The 15,219-nt window shown below is 38.9% G+C and overlaps 1 long non-coding RNA gene across 1 annotated transcript in view; it reads left to right on the top strand.

Annotated features, from left to right (window-relative positions):
* Positions 1-470: 470 nt before the first annotated feature.
* Positions 471-15,219, top strand: part of LOC132516797 (uncharacterized) — a 56,106-nt gene continuing 41,357 nt past the window's right edge. Inside the window, exons 1-2 of the long non-coding RNA XR_009539465.1 lie at positions 471-1,546; positions 2,455-2,588. This is a non-coding gene — a long non-coding RNA (uncharacterized LOC132516797). The remainder of the gene's footprint in view (positions 1,547-2,454; positions 2,589-15,219) is intronic.

The following is a 15,219-nucleotide window of genomic DNA, read 5'->3' as shown; positions in this document are numbered from 1 at the left end:
TCCCAGAGGTCTGTTAAACTGTCCTCATTTCTTTTCATTCATTTTTCTGTTCAGCATTAGTGATTTCCATTACTGTCCTCCAGCTGATCCACTCCTTTGTATCATTTAGTTTACTGTTCATTTCTTCTAGTGTATTTTTATTTCAATTATTGTATTCTTCATTTGGTTGTTCTTTATATTTTGTAACTCTTTGTTAAAAACTAACTTCTCACTCTGTGCATCCATTCTTCTCTGAGTCCTTTGATCATCTTTACGATCACTGTGCTGAACTCCTCCTAGGGTGGATTGCCTATCTCCACTTCACTTAGTTCTTCTGGGGTTTTATCTTGTTCCTTTGTTTGGAACATGTTCCTTTGTTTGGAACATGTTTCTTTGTTTGGAACATGTTTCTTTGTTTGGAACATGTTTCTCTGTCCTCTCATTTTGCCTAAGTTGCTGTTTTTATTTTTATATATCTGGTAGGTTGGTTATATTTCCCTACCTTGGAGAAGTGGTCTTTTGTAGGAGACATACTATGCATCCAGGTAGCATATTACCTGCTCATAACCCAAACTATAGGCTCTAGAGGCTTCATCTATGAGGGCTTCAGGGGTCTTTCTGTTGTGGTGGGCTGACTATATGGGATTCTGGTAGGGTTGGTTGGCCCCTGGTCAGGTTGATTGCCAGGCCCTACCTTGTCCAGAGGCTGCCAGCCACTGGTTGGTGGGACCAGGACATGAAGAAGCTGACTATGGAACCCCAGGGGGCTCCAGGTCTTATGCTGGCTCACTGCTGGGCTGAGTCAGAGTCTAGAAGACTCAGGGTGTTGCCTACCCACTGGTGTGTGAAGCCAAGTTCTGGGGTTAGAGCCAGGTCCTGGAGTCTGGTTGCAAAACCCAGGGACCCCAGAGTTGGTGTTGGATTGCTAGTGGGGCAGGGTAGTTTCTGACACAGTTGGGTCTGGGGTTCAGGGTTTCCTAAAGCTTGTTGGCCTGATAGTGGGCAGGGCCAGGGCCCAGCTAGTCTCAGGACAGAATCTGGCCTGCTGATGGGCAGGCTGGGTCCACAGGCTGTAGGATTCTGGGTTTCTTGAGTCTGGTGTCTGCCCCCTGGTGGGTGAGGTTGGTCCAGAGGCTAGAACAGGCTCCCTTAAGGGCAGGGCTTGGGCCCAGGGTATTCTTGGACTGGTGCCTGCTCACTGGTGGGTGGAGCTGTATCCTGGGCCCTCTGGGAGGTGGCAGGGTCATGTCTAGAGGTGGCAGGGTCATGTCTAGAGGTGGTTGCGGGCTCAGGGGATCTTAAGGCAGCCAGTCCCTGATGAGTGGGGCTGTGAACCCACTCATTAGTTGCTTGGCCTCAGACATCCCAGCACTGAACACCTACAGGCTGTTGGGTGGGACCATGTCTTTGTGCTAATGAGCTAGAGGAGTATTCCACAATGGTGCTTGCTAGTATCATTGTCCATGTGGTAGAAGGAGCTCCCAACAACTGCTGCCTACAGTGTCTATATTCTGAGGTTGAGCTGCAGTTGCCTCCTGCTTCTCCTGCAGACTCTCCAGATCATCAGGTAGGTCCAACCCAGTTCTAACCATTTTTTGACTTTTTTTTTTTTGATGTTTAGTTGTATGAGCTGTTTGTATAGTTTGGACATTAACCCTTGTTGGTTGCATCATTTGCAAATATTTTCTACCACTTTGTATGTTGTCTTTTCATTTTGTTGTTTGTTTCCTTCGCTGTGCAAATGCTCTTTCTTTTTTTTCTTTTTTTTTTTGTGGTACGTGGGCTCCCACTGCTGAGGCCTCTCCCATTGTGGAGCGCAGGCTCCTGATGTGCAGGCTCCGCGGCCATGGCCCACGGGGCCAGCTGCTCTGTGGCACGTGGGATCCTCCCGGACCGGGGCACGAACCTGTTTCCCCTGCACTGGCAGACAGACTCTCAACCACTGCGCCACCAGGGAAGCCCCCTGTGCAAATGCTTTTAAGTTTGATTAGTTCCCATTTGCTTATTTTTTCTTTTCTTTTGCTACATTTATGTCCAGGAATGTTTTACCTGTGTTCTCTTCTAGCAGTTTTACGGTGTTATGTCTTATATTTAGGACTTCAAACCATTTTGAATTTATTTTTGTATATGGTGTGAGGGAATGTTCAGATTTTGTTGATTTACATGTAGCTGTTCAGCTTTCCCAACACCACTTGTTGAAGAGACTGTCTTTTTTCCCTTGTATGTTTTTGTCTCCTTTGTCATAGATTAATTGACCGTAGGTGCATGAGTTTATTTCTGGGCTCTCTATTCTGTATCATTGATCTATATGTCTGTTTTTGTGTCAGTACCATGCTGTTTTGATTACTGTCACTTTGTAGTATAGTCTGAAGTCTGGAAGGGTTATGCCTCCAACTTTGTTCTTTTTTTTTTTTTTTTTTTTTTTGCGGTATGCGGGCCTTTCACTGTTGTGGCCTCTCCCATTGTGGAACACAGGCTCCGGATGCACAGGCTCAGCAGCCATGGCTCACGGGCCCAGCAGCTCCGCGACATGTGGGATCTTCCCGGACTGGGGCATGAACCCGTGTCCCCTGCATCGGCAGGCGGACTCTCAACCACTGCGCCACCAGGTAAGCCCGCCAACTTTGTTCTTTATCCTCAGGATTGCTTTGGCAATCCTGAGTCTTTTGTGGTTCCATATAAATTTTAGGATTGTTTGTTCTAATTTTTTTGGCAAATGTCATGGGTATTTTGATAGGGTTATCAAGTCTGTAGATTGCTTTGAGTAGTATGGCCATTTTAACAATATTCTTCCAATCCAAGAGCATGGGATATCTTTCATTTCTTTGAATCTTCTTCAATTTCCTTTATCAGTGTTTTATAGTTTTCAGTGTATAGATTTTTCACCTCCTTGGTTAAGTTTATTACCAGTTTTTTTTTTTTTGATGCAACTTTGGGATTTTTTTTTAACTTATATTTTGTTGGTGTAAAGAAGTGCAACAGGGGCTTCCCTGGTGGCGCAGTGGTTGAGAGTCCGCCTGCCGATGCAGGGGACACGGGTTCGTGCCTCAGTCCGGGAAGATCCCATATGCCGCGGAGTGGCTAGGCCTGTGAGCCATGGCTGCTGAGCCTGCACGTCTGGAGCCTGTGCTCCACAATGGGAGAGGCCACAACAGTGAGAGGCCCGCATACCGCAAAACAAAACAAAACAAAAACAAAAACGAAGTGCAACAGAGTTCTGTATATTAATCTTGTATCCTCCTATCTTGCTGAATTCATTTATTCTAACAGTTTTTGTGTGCAGACTTTACAGTTCTCTATATCAGGTATCATATTATCTGCAAATAGTGACAGTTTAACCTCTTCCAATTTGTATACCTTTTTTTTCTTGTCTGACTGCTGTGACTAGGAATTCCAATACTATGTTGAATAGAAGTGGTGAGAGTGAGTATCTTTGTCTCATTCTTGAATTTATCAGGGAGGCTTTCAACTTTTCATCACTGGGTATTATGTTGGCTGTGGGTTTGTTATAGATGGCTTTTGTTATGTTGAGATATGTTCCCTCTATGCCCACTTTTGTGAGCATTTTTATCATGAATGAATGTTGAATTTTATCAAATGCCTTTTCTATGTCTATTGAAATGATCATGTGGCTTTACTTTTTGTTAATGTTGTGCATCATATTGATTTGCATATATTGAACCTTCCTTGCAACCCTGTAATCAATCCAGCTTGATCGTGGTGTATGCTATTTTTTATGTATTGTCAGATTTGATTTGCTAAATTTTGTTAAGGATTTTTCTTCTATGTTCATCAAAGATAGTGGCCTGTAATTTTCTTTTATTGTAGTGTCTTTGTCTGGTTTTTGTATAAGTGTGATGGTGGCTTCATAGAATGCCTTTGGGAGTGTCCCCACCTCTTCAATTTTTTGGAACAGTTTGAGCAGGATTACCTATAAGTTCTTTACATGTTTGGTAGAGTTCAGCAGTGAAGCTGTCTGGTCCTGGACTTTTGTTTTGAGGAAGTTTTTTAAAATTACAGTTCTGTTTCACTTCTAGTGATCAGTCTGTTCAAATTATCTGTTTCTTCTTGACTCTGTTTTGGCAGGATCTGTTTCTAGAAACTTGTCCATTTCTTCTAAGTTGTCCAACTTGTTGGAACATAACTTCATAGTATTCTCTTATGATATTTTTGTATTTATGTAGAGTCAGTTATTGTTTCTCCTCTTTCATTTCTTATTTTGTTTGTTTGGGTCCTCTCGCTTTTCTTCTTGGTGAGCCTGGCTAGAGGTTTGTTAATTTTTGTTTCTTTTTCAAAAACCAGCTCTTAGTTTTATTGATCTCTTCTATTATTTTTTTTCATCTCTATCTCCTCTCTGATCTTTATTTCCTTTCTTCTGCTGACTTTGGGTTTTTTTTTTTTTTTCAAATTCTTTTTGGTGGTAGATTAGGTTGTTTGAGATCTTTCTTCTTTCTTGAGGAAGGCCCATATCATTGTGAACTTCCCTCTTAACAACTGCTTTTGCTGTATCCCATAGATTTGTAGGTTGTGATTTCATTTTTGTTTGCCTTGGTTTTTTCTGAATCCTTCTTTTGTTTCTTCATTGACCCATTGGGTTTTTTTTTTTTTTTTTGCAGTACGTGGGCCTCTCACTGTTGTGGCCTCTTCCGTTGTGGAGCACAGGCTCCAGACGCACAGGCTCAGTGGCCATGGCTCACGGGCCTAGCCGCTCTGTGGCATGTGGGATCCTCCCGGACCGGGGCACGAACCCGTGTCCCCTGCATCGGCAGGTGGACTCTCAGCCACTGTGCCACCAGGGAAGCCCGACCCATTGGTTTTTTAGTAGCATGTTGTTTCATCTCCATGTGTTCATTATTTTCCCATTTTCCTTTCTGTGATTGATTTCTAATTTCACACTGTTGTGGTGAGAAAAGTTGCTTTAAATAATTTCTGTCTTAAATTTGTTGTGGCTTGTTTTGTGACCTGGTATGTGGTCTCTTCTTGAGAAAGTTCCATGAATACTTGATAAGAATATGTATTCTGTTGTTTTGGTTGTACTGTAGTGTAGACATCAAGTCCAAATTGTCTGTTGTGTCATTTAGGATCTCTGTTGCTTTATTGATTTTCTGGATGATCTGTCCATTGATATCAGTGGGGTGTTAAAGTTTCCTACTATTATTATATTATTGTCCATTTTTCCCTTTATGTCTGTTAGCATTTGTTTTATGTATTTAGGTGCTCCTGTATTGGGTGCATATATGTTAGTGAGTGTAATATCTTCTTCTTGTATTGATCCCTTTATTATATAATGCACTTCTTTGTCCTTTTTTTTTTTTTTTTTTGCGGTACATGGGCCTCTCACTGTTGTGGCCTCTCCCTTTGTGGAGCACAGACTCCGGACGCACAGACTCAGTGGCCATGGCTCATGGGCCTAGCCACTGTGTGGCATGTGGGATCTTCCCGGACCGGGGCGCGAACCTGTGTCCCCTGCATCGGCAGGCAGACTCTCAACCACTGTGCCACCAGGGAAGCCCCTGTCCTTCTTTATAGTGTTTGTTTTAAAGTCTTTTTGTCTGATATGAGTATTGCTACCCCCACTTTCTTGTTGTTTCCATTTTCATGAAATATTTTCCATCTCCTCACTTTCAGTCTGTGTGTCTTTCACCCTGAAGTTGAGTCTCTTCTAGGCAGCATATTGTAGGTCCTTGTTTTTTTAATCCAATCTGCCACCCTATGTCTTTTGATTGGAGCATTTAGTCCATTGACATTTAAAATAATTATTGATAGGTATGTAGTTATTGCCATTTTAAACTTTGTTTTCCAGTTGTTTTTGTAGTTCTTCTTTGTTCATATCTTCTTTGTGTTTTTCCCTTTGTGGTTTGAAAATTTTCTTTTATAGTTTGATTTTCTTTTGTAGTATGCTTGAGTTCCTTTCTTTTTGGCTTTTCTGAATCTATTGTATGTTTTTGATTTGTGGGTACCACGGAGTTCAAGTGTGTTGACCCATAACTATGTCTACTTGCTTTAGACTGATAGTCATACAAGTTCAAATACAGTCTAAAAGATCTACATTTTTATAATCCTCTCTCCCACATCTTGTGATTTTGATGTCCTATTTTATATCTTCATGCTTATTTTACTGTTAATTGTAGTCATCATTTTTATAAAATGTTTTTGTTTTTTTATTCTATTGCTATATACTGGTTTATTTAAGTGATTTTCAATCCTTTTTTACATTCGTCTTTCCTATTGTGATTTTCCTTTTCCTATAGATTCTTCTTTTTTTATTTAGAGAAGATCCTTCAATATTTCTTTTAGGGTAGCTTTAATTTTGCTGAATTCTTTTGGTTTTTGCTTGTCTGAGAAATTCTTTATCTCTCCTTCTATTCTAAATGATAATCTTGCTGGGTAGACTCTCCTAGGCTGCAGATTTTTCCCTTTCAGGACTCCCTTCTCGCCTATAAAGGTTCTGCAGAGAAATCAGCTGATACCCTTATGGTAGTCCTCTTGTAACTGACTCTCTGTTTTTCTCTTGCTGCCTTTAGAATCCTCTTTAACTTTTGCCATTTTAACTATATGTCTTGATGTTGGTCTGTTTGGGTTCCTCTTGTTTGGGACCGTCTGTGCTTCAGGTACCTGGATATCTGTTTCTTTGTTTAGGTTTGGGAAGTTTTCATCCATAACTTCTTCGAATACATTTTAGATTCCCTTCTCTCTCTTCTCTCCTTTGGGAACCCCTATCATGCATAGGTTGGCATGCTTTATGTTACCCCATATATCTCATATGTTGCTTTCATTTTGTTTTTTCATTTGTATTTCTGTCTGCTGTTCTATTTAGGTGATTTCCATTATTCTGTCTTCCAGATCACTTGTTTATTCTTCTGTGTCATTTAGTCTGCTATTCATTGTTTCTAGATTGATTTTTATTTTGGCAATTGAATTATCTATATTTGATTGGTTCACCTTTATATTTTCTAGTACCTTGTTACAGTAATCTGCATTTCTGTTGATAATCTTTCTTAATTCCTTTAGCATTTCTATTACCTCCTTTTTTGAACTCAGGATGTAGTAGGGCGGTGAGGTCTGTTTCATTCTTTCAGGTGATTTCTCTTATTCTTTTAATTGGGAGTAGTTCCTCTGCCTTTTCAGGTTACTTAACTTTCTCTGATTCTATGGATTTAGGAGAAGCAGTTACCTCCTGTGGCCTTAAAGGGGTGTTTTTATGTGGTAGCATCCCTATGTAGATTGCATGCATTCAATGTTTTTGGTGTGAGGGCTGGTTTTGGTATGGATGCCAGCCACATCGTTCCTCAGAGTGTGCTGGCCGTTATCCCTTTGATTGGTGTTCGTGGATTTAAAGCCTGTGCAGGATGCGAGGCAAGGTTTTCTCTTTGCATTGTGTCTGTCCCTGCCCTGTCAGGGATGGGGTCTGCTCTCCAGCTGTTGGAACAGAAACCTTGAGGGTCAGGTTTGATCAGGCTCCACTGCCATTGAGTGCATGCCCAGCCCCAGTAGAGGTGGTTGCTGAAGGAAGTGTGGACTATGTGTTCACAGAGGACCTAGGCACTGCCTATGTAGGCATCCATGGTTCTGCTCAGCAACAGCCCAAGATGGTATTCCTTTCTCTGTTGTGTTTGTCCTAGATCTAGTGCAAGCCTGTGGTGTATCTCAGTTTCTTTATCCCACATTTTCTTTATCCATTCATCCATCAATGGGCACTTGGGTTGTTTTCATATCTTGGTTATAGTGAATACTGTTGCAAAGAACACGAGAGTGCACATATCTCTTTGTGATCCTGTTTTTAATTCCAGAAGTGGCACTACTGGATCCATGGCAGTTCTATTAATTTTTCTTGATCCTTTCTGGAGTTGGAGTTCTTGTGTTTGCATCCTGACTCTAATATTAATTTTGTGACTTTTGTCATGGTTAATAAACTATATTCCTCAGTTTCCACATCACTAAGCTGGGAATAATAGAATTTACATCATTGGATTGTGGTGAGGATAAAATAAGTTCATGTATGTAAAGTGTTTAGAAAAGTGTCCGGCATATAAGTGCTTAATAAATTCTAGAAATTCCTTTATGAAAAATGTCCATTAGATGGAATTATCAGGTTATGTAGACTCAGTGGTGTGCTGGAGCTGGTTTCAACTATCTCATGAGAGGTGATTATGCCATATTTCTGTGTTCAGTGATGAAGCATCACTGTGTTCAGTGATGAAGCACTGATGGCTTAAAATCAGTTACATTGGGAATCTTTACACCACAGAAATTTGCAAATACTACAAATCTGGATTCGCTCCTCCCCCCACCCCCGATCTCCCCGAACTGCTGGTTAAGCAGTGGTGTGCTAGTAAATGTTTATCAGAAAAAGAAACTTTTATTTCTAGCAGGTGATTCTTTGGATTCATGGACACTATAAAACATTTTTCCATTTCTTCACACTGAATAAGATCAGAAGCTTTTGCCCTATCAAGGAATGTTACATCCTACACTGTTTTTAGAATACTGAACTAGTCAGAAGGTCTATGCTTTTGTCCTGGCTCCAACACTTATTAATTAACTTTGGGAAAAACTCTTAGATTTTCTGAGTCGTGGTTTTCTTGCCTGTAAAATGTTAAAAATAATGTCTGAGTTGCTTACAGATTTAGGTTTAAATGAAATAATACATATGAAAGTACTTCATAAAATTAAAACACTATGCAAAGTATTTTTATCATATTGTATCATCTAAAGGAAAGCTAATAATAAAAATTTTCTACTTTGAACTTTTGCAAAATCTGTTGGGAAAGCCAAAGTGCATTACAATTTCCTGACAAAGTATTTCATCCTTACAGAAAATGCAGGTAACATCTCTTAATGTGAAAAATCTATTATTCTTGAAGTTCCGTCTGGGTGATTTTATTTTTATTTATTTTTATTTATTTATTTTATTTTTTTAACATCTTTATTGGGGTATAATTGCTTTACAATGGTGTGTTAGTTTCTGCTTTATAACAAAGTGAATACATTATACATATATATATATATGTTCCCATATCTCTTCCCTCTTGTGTCTCCCTCCCTCACATCCTCCCTATCCCAATCCTCCAGGTGGTCACAAAGCACAGAGCTGATCTCCCTGGGCTATGCGGCTGCTTCCCACTAGCTATCTACCTTACATTTGGTAGTGTATATATGTCCATTCCTCTCTCTCGCTTTGTCACAGCTCACCCTTCCCCCTCCCCATATCCTCAAGTCCATTCTCTAGTAGGTCTGTGCCTTTATTCCTGTCTTACACCTAGGTTCTTCATGACATTTTTTCCTTAAATTCCATATATATGTGTTAGCATACGGTATTTGTCTTTCTCTTTCTGACTTACTTCACTCTGTATGACAGACTCTAGGTCTATCCACCTCATTACAAACAGCTCAATGTCGTTTCTTTTTATGGCTGAGTAATATTCCATTGTATATATGTGCCACATCGTCTTTATCCATTCATCTGAAGATGGGCACTTAGGTTGTTTCCATCTCCAGGCTATTGTAAATAGAGCTGCAATGAACATTTTGGTACATGACTCTTTTTGAATTATGGTTTTCTCAGGGTATATGCCCAGTAGTGGGATTGCTGGGTCATATGGTAGTTCTATTTGTAGTTTTTTAAGGAACCTCCATACTGTTTTCCATAGTGGCTGTACCAATTCACATTCCCACTATCAGTGCAAGAGTGTTCCCTTTTCTCCACACCCTCTCCAGCATTTATTGTTTCTAGATTTTTTGCTGATGGCCATTCTGACTGGTGTGAGATGATATCTCATTGTAGTTTTGATTTGCATTTCTCTAATGATTAATGATGTTGAGCATTCTTTCATGTGTTTATTGGTAGTCTGTATATCTTCCTTGGAGAAATGTCTATTTAGGTCTTCTGCCCATTTTGGATTGGGTTGTTTGTTTTTTTGATATTGAGCTGCATGAACTGCTTGTAAATTTTGGAAATTAATCCTGTGTCAATTGCTTCATTTGCAAATATTTTCTCCCATTCTGAGGATTGTCTTTTGGTCTTGTTTATGGTTTCCTTTGCTGTGCAAAAGCTTTGAAGTTTCATTAGGTCCCATTTGTTTCTTTTTGTTTTTATTTCCATTTATCTTGGAGGTGGGTCAAAAAGGATCTTGCTGTGATTTATGTCCTAGAGTGTTCTGCCTATGTCTTTCTCTAAGAGTTTGATAGTGTCTGGCCTTACATTTAGGTCTTTAATCCATTTTGAGCTTATTTTTGTGTATGGTGTTAGGGAGTGATCTAATCTCATACTTTTACATGTAGCTGTCCAGTTTTCCCAGCACCACTTATTGAAGAGGCTGTCCTTTCTCCACTGTACATTCCTGCCTCCTTTATCAAAGATAAGGTGACAATATGTGTGTGGGTTTATCTCTGGGCTTTCTATCCTGTTCCATTGATCAATCTTTCTGTTTTTGTGCCAGTACCATACTGTCTTGATTACTGTAGCTTTGTAGTATAGTCTGAAGTCAGGGTGCCTGATTCCTCCAGCTCCGTTTTTCATTCTCAAGACTGCTTTGGCTATTCGGGGTCTTTTGTGTTTCCATACAAATTGTGAAATTTTTTGTTCTAGTTCTGTGAAAAATGCCAGTGGTAGTTTGATAGGGATTGCATTGAATCTATAGATTGCTTTGGGTAGTAGAGTCATTTTCACAATATTGATTCTTCCAATCCAAGAACATGGTATATCTCTCCATCTATTTGTATCATCTTTAATTTCTTTCATCAGTGTCTTATAATTTTCTGCATACAGGTCTTTTGTCTCCTTAGGTAGGTTTTTTTTCTAGATATTTTATTCTTTTTGTTGCAATGGTAAATGGGAGTGTTTTCTTGATTTCACTTTCAGATTTTTCATCATTAGTGTATAGGAATGCCAGAGATTTCTGTGCATTAATTTTGTATCCTGCTACTTTACCAAATTCATTGACTAGCTCTAGTAGTTTTCTGGTAGCATCTTTAGGATTCTCTATGTATAGTATCATGCCATCTGCAAACAGTGACAGCTTTATTTCTTCTTTTCCAATTTGGATTCTTTTTATTTCCTTTTCTCCTCTGATTGCTGTGGCTAAAACTTCCAAAACTATGCTGAAGAAGAGCAGTGAGAGTGGGCAACCTTGTCTTCTTCCTTATCTTAGTGGAAATGCTTTCAGTTTTTCACCATTGAGAACGATGTTGGCTGTGGGTTTGTCATATATGGCCTTTATTATGTTGAGGAAAGTTCCCTCTATGCCTACTTTCTGCAGGGTTTTTATCATAAATGGGTGTTGAATTTTGTCAAAAACTTTCTCTGCATCTCTTGAGATGATCATATGGTTTTTCTCCTTCAATTTGTTAATATGGTTTATCATGTTGGTTGATTTGCGTATATTGAATCCTTGCATTCCGGGAATAAACCTCACTTGATCATGGTGTACAATCCTTTTAATGTGCTGTTGGATTCTGTTTGCTAGTATTTTGTTGAGGATTTTTGCGTCTATGTTTATCAGTGATATTGGCCTGTAGTTTTCTTTCTTTGTGACATCTTTGTCTCGTTTTGGTATCGAGGTGATTGTGGCCTCGTAGAATGAATTTGGGAGTGTTCCTCCCTCTGCTATATTTTGGAAGAGTTTGAGAAGGACAGCTGTTAGCTCTTGTCTAAATGTTTGAAAGATTTCGCCTCTGAAGCCATCAGGTCCTGGGCTTTTATTTGTTGGAAGATTTTTAATCACAGTTTCAATGTCAGTGTTTGTGATTGGTCTGTTCATATTTTCTATTTCTTCCTGATTCAGTCTTGGCAGGTTGTGCATTTCTAAGAATTTGTCCATTTCTTCCAGGTTGTCCATTTTATTGGCATAGAGTTGCTTGTAGTAATCTCTCATGATCCTTTGTATTTCTGTAGTGTCAGTTGTTACTTCTCCTGTTTCATTTCTAATTCTATTGATTTGCGTCTTCTCCCTTTTCTTTTTTTTTTTTTGATGAGTCTGGCTAATGGTTTATCAATTTTATCTTCTCAAAGAACCAGCTTTTAGTTTTATTGATCTTTGCTATCGTTTGCTTCATTTCTTTTTCATTTATTTCTGATCTGATTTTTATGATTTCTTTCCTTCTGCTAACTTTGGGGTTTTTTTGTTTTTCTTTCTCTAATTGCTTTAGGTGCAAGGTTAGGTTGTTTATTTGAGATGTTTCCTGTTTCTTAAGGTGGGCTTGTATTGCTATAAACTTCCCTCTTAGAACTGCTTTTGCTGCATCCCATAGGTTTTGGGTCATTGTGTCTCCACTGTCATTTGTTTCTAGGTATGTTTTGATTTCCTCTTTGATTTCTTCAGTGATCACTTCGTTATTAAGTAGTGTATTGTTTAGCCTCCATGAGTTTGTATTTTTTACAGATCTTTTCCTGTAATTGATATCTAGTCTCATAGCATTGTGGTTGGAAAAGATACTTGATACAATTTCAGTTTTCTTAAATTTACCAACACTTGATTTGTGACCCAAGATATGATCTATCCTGGAGAATGTTCCATGAGCACTTGAGAAAAATGTGTATTCTGTTGTTTTTGGATGGAGTGTCCTATAAATATCAGTTAAGTCCATCTTGTTCAATATATCATTTAAAGCTTGTGTTTCCTTATTCATTTTGGATGATCTGTCCATTGGTGAAAGTGGAGTGTTAAAGTCCCCTACTATGAATATGTTACTATCGATTTCCCTTTTAATGGCTGTTAGTATTTGCCTTATGTATTGAGGTGCTCCTATGTTGGGTGCATAAATATTTACAATTGTTATATCTTCTTGGATCGATCCTTTGATCATTATGTAGTGTCCTTCTTTGTCTCTTGTAATAGTCTTTATTTTAAAGTCTATTTTGTCTGATATGAGAATTGCTACTCCAGCTTTCTTTTGGTTTCCATTTGCATGGAATATCTTTTTCCATCCCCTTACTTTCAGTCTGTATGTGTCTCTAGGTCTGAAGTGGGTCTCTTGTAGACAGCATATATATGGGTCTTGTTTTTGTATCCATTCAGCCAATCTGTGTCTTTTGGTGGGAGCAGTTAGTCCATTTACATTTAAGGTAATTATCGATATGTATGTTCCTATTCCCATTTTCTTAATTGTTTTGGGTTCGTTATTGTAGGTCTTTTCTTTCTCTTGTGTTTCTTGCCTAGAGAAGTTCCTTTAGCATTTGTTGTAAAGCTGGTTTGGTGGTGCTGAAGTCTCTCAACTTTTGCTTGTCTGTAAAGGTTTTAATTTCTCCATCAAATCTGAATGAAATCCTTGCTGGGTAGAGTAATCTTCCTTGCAGGTTTTTCTCCTTCATCACTTTCAATATGTCCTGCCACTCTCTTCTGGCTTGCAGAGTTTCTGCTCAAAGATCAGTTGTTAACGTTATGGGGATTCCCTTGTGTGTTATTTGTTGTTTTTCCCTTGCTGCTTTTAATATGCTTTCTTTGTATTTAATTTTTGACAGTTTGATTAATATGTGTCTTGGTGTATTTCTCCTTGGATTTATCCTGTATGGGACTCTCTGTGCTTCCTGGACTTGATTAACTATTTCCTTTCCCATATTAGGAAAGTTTTCAACTATAATCTCTTCAAATATTTTCTCAGTAGTCCCTTTCTTTTTCTCTTCTTCTTGTGGTACCCTTATAATTCTAATGTTGCTGCGTTTAATGTTGTCCCAGAGGTCTCTGAGACTGTCCTCAGTTCTTTTCATTCTTTTTTCTTTATTGTGCTCTGCAGTAGTTATTTGCATTATTTTATCTTCCAGGTCACTTATCCGTTCTTCTGCCTCAGTTATTCTGCTATTGATCCCATCTAGAGTATTTTTAATTTCATTTATTGTGTTGTTCATCATTGTTTGTTTCATCTTTAGTTCTTCTAGGTTCTTGTTAAATGTTTCTTGCATTTTGTCTATTCTATTTCCAAGATTTTGGATCATCTTTACTATCATTATTCTGAATTCTTTTTCAGGTAGACTGCATATTTCCTCTTCATTTGTTAGGTCTGGTGGGTTTTTATCTTGCTCCTTCATCTGCTGTGTGTTTTTCTGTCTTCTCATTTTGCTTATCTTACTGTGTTTGGGGTTTCCTTTTTGCAGGCTGCAGGTTCCTAGTTCCCGTTGTTTTTGGTGTCTGTCCCCAGTGGCTAAGGTTGGTTCAGTGGGTTGTGTAGGCTTCTTGGTGGAAGGGACTAGTGCCTGTGTTCTGGTGGATGAGGCTGGATCTTGTCTCTCTGGTTGGCAGGTCCATGTCTGGTGGTGTGTTTTGGGGCGTCTGTGGACTTATTATGATTTTAGACAGCCTCTCTTCTAACAGGTGGGGTTGTGTTCCTGTTTTGCTAGTTGTTTGGCGTAGGGTGTCCAGCACTGTAGCTTGCTTGTCATTGAGTGAAGCTGGGTGCTGGTGTTGAGATGGAGATCTCTGGGAGATTTTGATATTATGTGGAGCTAGGAGGTCTCTTGTGGGCCAGTGTCCTGAAGTTGGCTCTCCCACCTCAGAGGCACAGCACTGACTCCTGGCTTCAGCATCAAGAGGCTTTCCTCTACACGGCTCAGAATAAAAGGGAGAAAATGAAAGAAGGAAAGAAAGAAAGAAGGAAAGAAAGAAAGAAAGAAAGAAAGAAAGAAAGAAAGGGAGGGAGGGATGGTGGGCGGAAGGAAGGAAGGAGGGAAGGATGGAAAAAAGAAAGAAAGAAGGAAGATAAAGTAAAATAAAATACAGTAAAATATAATAAAGTTATTAAATTAAAAAATAATTATTAAGAAAAAAGTTTAAAAAAAACAAACAAAAAAACGGATGGCTAGAACCTTAGGACAAATGGTGGAAGTAAAGCTATACAGACAAAATCTCACACAGACGCATACACATACACACTCACAAAAAGAGGAAAAGGGGAAAAAATCATAAATCTTGCTCTCAAAGTCCACCTCCTCAATTTGGGATGATTCGTTGTCTAAAGGAGGGAAGGAAGGAAGGAAGGAAAGAAAGAAAGAAAGAAAGAAGGTAAAGTAAAATAAAAGTGTTATTAAAATTAATTATTAAGAAAGAAAAAAACTTAAAACAAACAACCAAACAAAACAGACGGATAGAACCCTAGGACAAATGGTGGAAGCAAAGCTATACAGACAAAATCTCACATAGAAGCATACACGTACACACTCACAAAAAGAGGAAAAGAGGAAAAAATCATAAATCTTGCTCTCAAAGTCCACCTCCTCAATTTGGGATGATTCGTTGTCTATTCAGGTAT

The sequence above is a fragment of the Lagenorhynchus albirostris genome, chromosome 3 (genome assembly GCF_949774975.1).
Source record: "Lagenorhynchus albirostris chromosome 3, mLagAlb1.1, whole genome shotgun sequence".
NCBI lineage: Eukaryota > Metazoa > Chordata > Mammalia > Artiodactyla > Delphinidae > Lagenorhynchus > Lagenorhynchus albirostris.
Note: the sequence above shows the minus strand (reverse complement) of the source record. Positions and strands in the feature narration are given on the sequence as shown.